Source organism: Ochotona princeps, chromosome 2 (genome assembly GCF_030435755.1).
Source record: "Ochotona princeps isolate mOchPri1 chromosome 2, mOchPri1.hap1, whole genome shotgun sequence".
Lineage (NCBI taxonomy): Eukaryota > Metazoa > Chordata > Mammalia > Lagomorpha > Ochotonidae > Ochotona > Ochotona princeps.
This window is the reverse complement of record NC_080833.1, coordinates 117,067,371-117,074,772: the sequence shown is the minus strand read 5'-3', so window position 1 is coordinate 117,074,772 and position 7,402 is coordinate 117,067,371.

The following is a 7,402-nucleotide window of genomic DNA, read 5'->3' as shown; positions in this document are numbered from 1 at the left end:
GCCAGACAGCCTGACATCTGGACTCTGTAGTCCAGCCTCCAGTTTCCACCTGAGTATGACAACTTGAGAGCTTCAGCCCTCAGAGTTAAGTGGGTGATTTTCTTTCTTCTTTTCTCCTTCATCAGCTATAGCCATGTACTTCCCTAGGTGGGGCACAGTCCACATTTTTTTCTTTCACTAAGCAGAAATAACCAAGGGAACTTAGAATCCAGACCAGGCATTTCATCTTCCTCAAGGATACACTAACAACAGGAAAAATTCACTCTTGCCTCTGTTCACACAGAAAGCCAACACGTTTCTAAATCCTGTCTTCCCCAGGCCTTTGAAACTGTATGGATGCTGATGAGCTTCATTCCTAACCATGTGATTCCTCCAGCAACACCCAGTATTCTTGCAAAGAATGACTTGGCTGAGATGAGAGTGATGTGCAGTTCACCTTAACCAGGCCATTGCTTGTGAAGCTTCCCAGAGCACTTCTGATCTGGCAGTGGGTGAGTATGGTCATTGTCAAACACACATGTGGCAACCACGTTTTCTGAACACCAAACAGGGGTCTTTTGGTTCAACAGCATACTTAGTAATATTGAAATGGTGCCCATATTACTGATGCTTTTCAAAGTGTAAACTAATCCATCTTTACAATCCTTCGTGTATTTTACTTAATAAATTCTGGATGGGGAATAGACTTTCTTACACATAATCTATTTTTCTTATCCCCAAGCTTTAATTTTTAACTTCTCCAGCATTGTTCTTTATCTCATCACCTTGTATCACTCTGTGAAACCTGGAAGTAAGAAATCTTAAATGTTTATTAATTAATGCTACATCATTGCTTCAAATGTTGTACCAAATGGTGCTCAATGAAAACAGGAAAATGGTTCAAGGCATAGACTAATTCCACCAAATTTGCTTCAGTTTCATGAAAAGAAGTAGAAAACAAAATTCGCGGATAACAGATTGTCCAAAGACTATCCATGCTTCTCTGGTTTCAGGAGATTTGGGTGCCAGAAGGGTGTATTTCCATTTACAGGAAATTCATGTGAGGCATCAAAGATCACTCTACCAGAATAACTGTGAACTAGTTAGAAATACATTTGAATATTTCCTAAATTTCTTTCCCTTCCAATCTTGTTGGTTTCCCATGGTATCTTTTTCATTCTCAATGGATTCAGTGTGGCAAGTGAGGCTCTCCATCTCTCAAATCCCCCCATGATGCCAGTGCAACTTGTCATGAATCACACTTGGATTTCCAAGTAGCTGAGCATGCCACGTAAGACATGGTAAGGTCAATACAAAGGCGTAGACGTTTTTTATTGCATTTCATTTAAGAAACAAAACTGGACATGGACTTCTTGTTCTGTTTCCAAAAGAACATCCTTTTAAGAAAAAATAGATAGTTCTCCCATGGTTAGGAGCAGACAGTGTGCTAAGCCTGATACAGGAGCTTTGGGATCTGTGTACAGGAGTTCTGAGAACACTCTTTGGCATTTGCTATCTGAGTGACCTTGGGTTAGTTACTTAATATTTATGATGCTCAAAATTAGAAATCATAATACCCATTTCTTTTGGTGGTTATGATGATCAAAAGGATAATGTATAATACAGCCTTAAAGTGATAATCACCTTTTTAAATATAAGCAGATCTTAAACTAACAGTGAACCATCACAAGAGATAGTTGTACATGTTTTCCAGGTCCTATCAAATCATATCAGCAGGCAACAGATTCATTCTGCTACTTTTGTGGGCAGTTCAAACTGAGTAAACAAATAAAACAAATGTAATCACAATTTGGACTCACTGGTTTGCACAGGTCGCTATTCTTCCAACAGCTATGGAATCATTCGATGTGTTTTAATCTTGTTCAAATGTTCCTGAGCTGTGTCAGAATCCATACCTTCAGTAAAACTAAAGTAAACTTCTGGGCACTTTTACTATTACTGTGGTTTTGTGTTTTGTTGGTTTGATTTTCGTTGCGGCAGGTTGCAGGTGCTTATCTATCCCAAGAGAAGGAGTTGTGTATTTGGTGTATAAAACACTCAGCAATTTGAAAGTGCAGGAGACTAATGGCATTCTTCACACGACTTGCCAAGAAAGGATTGGAGAATCAACTCTGTTTCACCATAACTGGAAAAAACAATGTCCATTCAAGTCTATGCATCCACGCAGGGTGTAAAAAAAAAACAAACAAACAAGGATTGCTTTACAATATCATGAATGGCACTGAGGGGGAGCCTGGCCACCTTATCCTAATATCTGGTTCTGGCTCTGGGTCTAGGTCTGCCATTTCTGAACTTAAGTTTTTAGGGAACAAAAATGCTTCCAGAACATGGTACTCGGCTTTATGCAAGGTCAAGTTTAACGGTGAGTATTTTCAGATTCACTCCATGAGGCCAGTGGACAGCAAAGAGCACGAGAAAAAAAGCAAAGTTTCAGTATCCGTAATTAGATGACAAGAGAAGAAGCTAAGTCCCAAATGCATAGTTGTCAAAACTCAAATCCAGAATCGCTGCCTGGGAAAGCAGGTAAGCGTTGGCAAAGAGGGCAGCAGGTATAAATTTGTGTGGCAGTTCTGCTTGAGTTCTTCCTAGCTCAGAGCTGTGTGCATCAGACTTAACAACAGACACCAGCTTTGCTCCTAGACATCTTACAGGAACCACCCAATATCTAACTGGATGACAAATCCAAGTTCATCAAGCACCTGTGTATGTTGTATAGACTTGAAGCTGGAAGTGATTGGAAAGGCTTCCATTCTAGGACCAGAACAGAGGTTCAATAAATGATAGATTACGAAAAATTGTGATAAAACTTCATGCCCAACACTGCAGTCAATAGGAGGTACATTATTCTGGGCACTAATGTACCTCCATCACAGTACCCACCTTTTTTGAGTCTATATGCAGTTACAGTTCTTGTCAGTAATAAAAGGGGGTATTTTTACCTGAAAAAAAAAACAAATCATTCGAGCATAACCTAAGACAGTTTCTAAAGCTGAGCACTTGGGCATCTGAGGCTTTGAGGTTTTTGCAGAGAACCGGACAGTACCAAGGGGAAAAAGTGCATTCTTTTCTGCTGTAGAAATATCCAATGTCTTGTTTCAGGTGGATCAGAGAATTTTTCTACCACAGACTTCTCACTAGAATTGAGTTTTTCTCTTGCCAATCTGGATTATGATAAATATCTACCCTGCTGCTGGCTTGTTAGACTGCCTGCTGGAAAGAAGGGAAGCAAGCTTCTGATGTGGGGGATCCCTTTCTAATATTTGGCACAACCTGATCTCTATCTCTAGTTGTCTTTATTTATCCTTCCCCACTAGAGTTTGGCTCTCTTCAATTCAAATGACATCTTTCAGGGAAGAAACAAAGAATTTGCAATTGTTTCCCAGCAATGTGCAAATTGGCACTTAATTGAGAATTAATGGTTTGCTAACTGCTCACTGCAGTCATTCCCACTGCAAATTGCACTGGGACTGCTTGCACTTTTGACTTTGACATGCTTTTATAGGGGTACATGAGTAATTTGATCTGTGGATGGGAGAGAAGATTCTACCTCCTGAAGGAAAAGTTCTAATTAGCAGCAAAATCTAACTGCTTTTCTCCAGCGGAGTCTCTCTGTTGCTACGTTTGGCTTAATGCAAACCTCTGCCATGCTGCGTTTCTACATTGGATTGTCCAATGCAGCCTGCTTAATTGTAATTTCCTTTAGCAGAGTTGATATTCAATTAGCCACATCAATGAAAGCATGCATTAGCACACATAATAACCTCTTCACTTTGCAGAGAGCTTGAGCATTTACAATGAATTTTCACATTGGCTCTCCATAACCCCCATCCTTAAGAACAATCATAAGCTCCATTTTACAGATTGAGAAATTTAAGTTCAAAACTATAATGAATATGCCCAGGGTCACACTCTCAGAATCAAAGGAATACTAAGATTCCATAGTTTTGAATTCATTGCTCTTTCTCTGCTACACCACCAACAGATGGATGACTAATGCTAGTGTTTTTGGTTAATGACAGTAGCATTCTTAATCCTCTATTGTTAGCTACCATTTATTCATTCATTTTTTTTTCGACAAAAAAAAATTTACTGAGCCTATGCTAAATACTCATGTTAAGGAAACTGCAATTTGGGATTCTCAGCTTAAAAAAATTCTTGAAGACTGGACAAGCCTACATTAGATGTAAACGTTAGTGTTGGATGAAAACAATCCTTCTGAGCAGGAGGTGTACGTATTTTCTCACTTTACCATTTCATAGTTGCTCAGATAATGCAGGACCCACTGTATAAATATCTTTTGGGGTCAAAGGTGAATAACCACATGAACCACCACCTTAATTTCTGTACATCTCCATTTTAGTGATAATTTTTACCTGTGAATGTATGTTTTATTATCTGTTTGTTCTTTCTCTGACTGGATTGGAAGCACCCTGAAGATGGACTGTTTGTCACACGCTTCTACTATATAAATCAGCAAGCGACACAGTAATTGACTTTTGTTGAGTCCATGGCCAGAGGCAGAATGGAATATTTTATAAAACTGGTTTAGGGGGTCACTAAAGGCAAAGAAAGTATTACGTGTTTCTATTCGTCTTTTCTTTAGAAACTGATGTTAGGAGGATTTACTCCTTTGCCTATCTAAATGAAAAAAATTGCCTCCCTTTTAAAACCAAGACTTCGTGTTTGGGAGTTTCTTCCCAATTGGTTGGTATAGTTTGGAGCGGAAATAATGTTCACATACAGGACCACAATGTTTCTCTTCTCCTTTTGGTGTGACTTCAGAGGACCTGGTGCAACAGTTAGACCACTGAAGATAGAACTGATCATGGTAACAGTCTCCAGACCCCAGAAGTGCCTCCTTAGCTGATGTGGGCTTAGCCACAGGAAATATGTGGGCACACGTTCAAAGGGATCCAAGAACTTCAGGGTTCCATTCAAAACTCTGGACCAACCATTCTTTACCATATTCTAATCTGTGACAAAAATATCCACCTTCGGAGTGTTTGTATGGTAGGATTGATGGGACGGGGTATAGAAAGATAATTTGTGCAAGTATTTGGGTACCCCATCCTCATGTAGGAAATGAAATTCGAATTCCTGGTTCTTGACTCGTCCCATCCCAGTTCTGATTGGTATGATCATTTGCGGAGTGAGCCCAGTGAATGGAAGATCTCTCTCTCTCCTCCCTCTGAATTATTCTGCTTTTCAAATAAATATTTTTCAAAATAAGAGTAACATAACTTACATTTCTTTTACTTTCTTATTTATTCAGCCATGACTTCCAATACAGTGTAGAAAAGAAATGATAAGGGAATATTCATGCCTGGTCCCTGTTTTTAAGAAGAAAATATTCAGAATTTCACCAAGTAGTATAATATTACCTGTTGGCTACTCTAGATGTCCTTTGTCATCTTGGGAATCACTCCCCTGTTTAATGAAGGATGGATTTTGGATGTTATCATGCAAATTTTATGTGTTGATTGCTAAGTTCATTCATTATTTTCTTGGTCTGTTGATACTGAAGATTATATTATTTTGGAGTGTAGCAATGTCATATAGCTAGAATGTGTGACTATATTTTGTAATATTAATCTTCTAATATCGAGATAGTTTCATCCAATTTTTTGCTGCTTCGGTATTAGAGCCATGCAGATCTCATGGGGGCTCATGGGGGATAGAAAAGACTGTAAAGAATTGATGCCACTTCTTTACTAACAGGTAGATTTTGACATTAAAAGACTATGCACTGATACTCTGTCTTTTGGAAGACATTATTAATTATGTTTGTATATAGAATCTGTAACTTCCACTAAGCTTTGTTAGCTCATCTCTTTTCTGGAATTGGAATATGTTACATAGGTTACCCATGTTTCCAGCAATGATTTTGCTTTTATTATTTTGTTTTGTGATTCGTTTTTGTTTTGTTATTATTCTTTTAACATTAATGAGATCAACAGCGATTACTGATCTTTCATTTTTGATATTGCAAATTGGTGTCCTTTCTCCTTTTACTTAGTGTTTGGTGAAGTTAATCAATTGTATCTATCTTTAACAAGGAATCAATTCCTATTTTTTAAATTTTTCTATTGCTTTGCAGTTTTATTTGACTTCTTCCCTTCCCATGTCTGTATCTTTATTTTTCTTGCTTAATATCCCTAGCCAAATGTTAGAGAGCTATAGGTAATAATTGTGATCATAATGGACATTTAGATCTATTTCCCAATCAGGGGAAAATGCTTATGCTGACTATGGCTTTGTCATATATTGTATTCATGATACTGATGCATGCTGCCTCTACAGTCAATTTTTTGAGATTTTCATCATGAAAGCATGTTGTATCTTATTAAATATTTTCTGTGCACCTGTGTTTTTAATCTGTCATTTTGTGAGTGTGATGAATCATGTTTATTGATTTGTGAATTTTCAGCTATCCCTGCATCCCTGAGATAAATCCCACTTGGTCAGTGTAAATGGTAGTTTCTATGCTTGTTCAAGTTAATGTGCTAATGTTTGAGGATATTTACATCTGTGTTCAATAGTGATATTGGTTTGGAGGGTTTTTTTTGTTTTGTTCCATCTTTCATTGGTTTGGGAATTGATGCAATAGTGAATTCGTAGGAGGAGTTTGGAAGTGTTCCCTTCCTCTCAAATATTTTTGAAACATTTAAGGAGACTTGATAGTAGTTCTTCCTTAAAACTTAAATAGAATTGAGCACTGGGGCATAGTAGGCTGGTCATCCACCTCCAAGCCCTGGCATACCACACAGCCACCGGTTCATTTTCTGGCTCTGTCAATTTAAATACCTGCTTATGGCAATGGAAAACAGTGAATAATTGTTCAAATTCTTGAGCCTCTGCACTTGAATGGAAGACTTGGAAGCTCCTGGCTTCTGGCTTTAGATCAATTATGCTCAAGCCAATGTGACTATCTGGGGAGTGAACCAACAGATGGAAGACCTTTCCCTCTGACTCTACTTTCCTATCAGTAATATCTGACTTTCAAACAAAAATAAATAAATCTTGGGGGGAAAAAGAGCTCAGCAGTGAATCCACCCTTTCCTGTGCTTTTTTTTCCCAGTGTTTCTTCATTATTAATTCAATCTCTGTCTTGATTATTGGTCCACTCAGGTTTTCTGTCTTTCTACCTCAATTTTGGTAAATTATAGGTGTCCAGAATTCTAGTGATTTCTTAGAGACTTTTCACTTTATTTGAATATAGATACATGTCCTAATTCTTGATTCTTATATCATTTGTACATTTCCCCTCTCTGTGTTAATCTGGATCATCTTCCTAACATTGAGTCAATAGTTCATTTATCTTATTTTTTAAAAAAAACTAGTGCTTCATTTTTTTATTTTTTTACAAGTTCTTTTTTCTATTTTGTTCATTTCTTCTCTATGT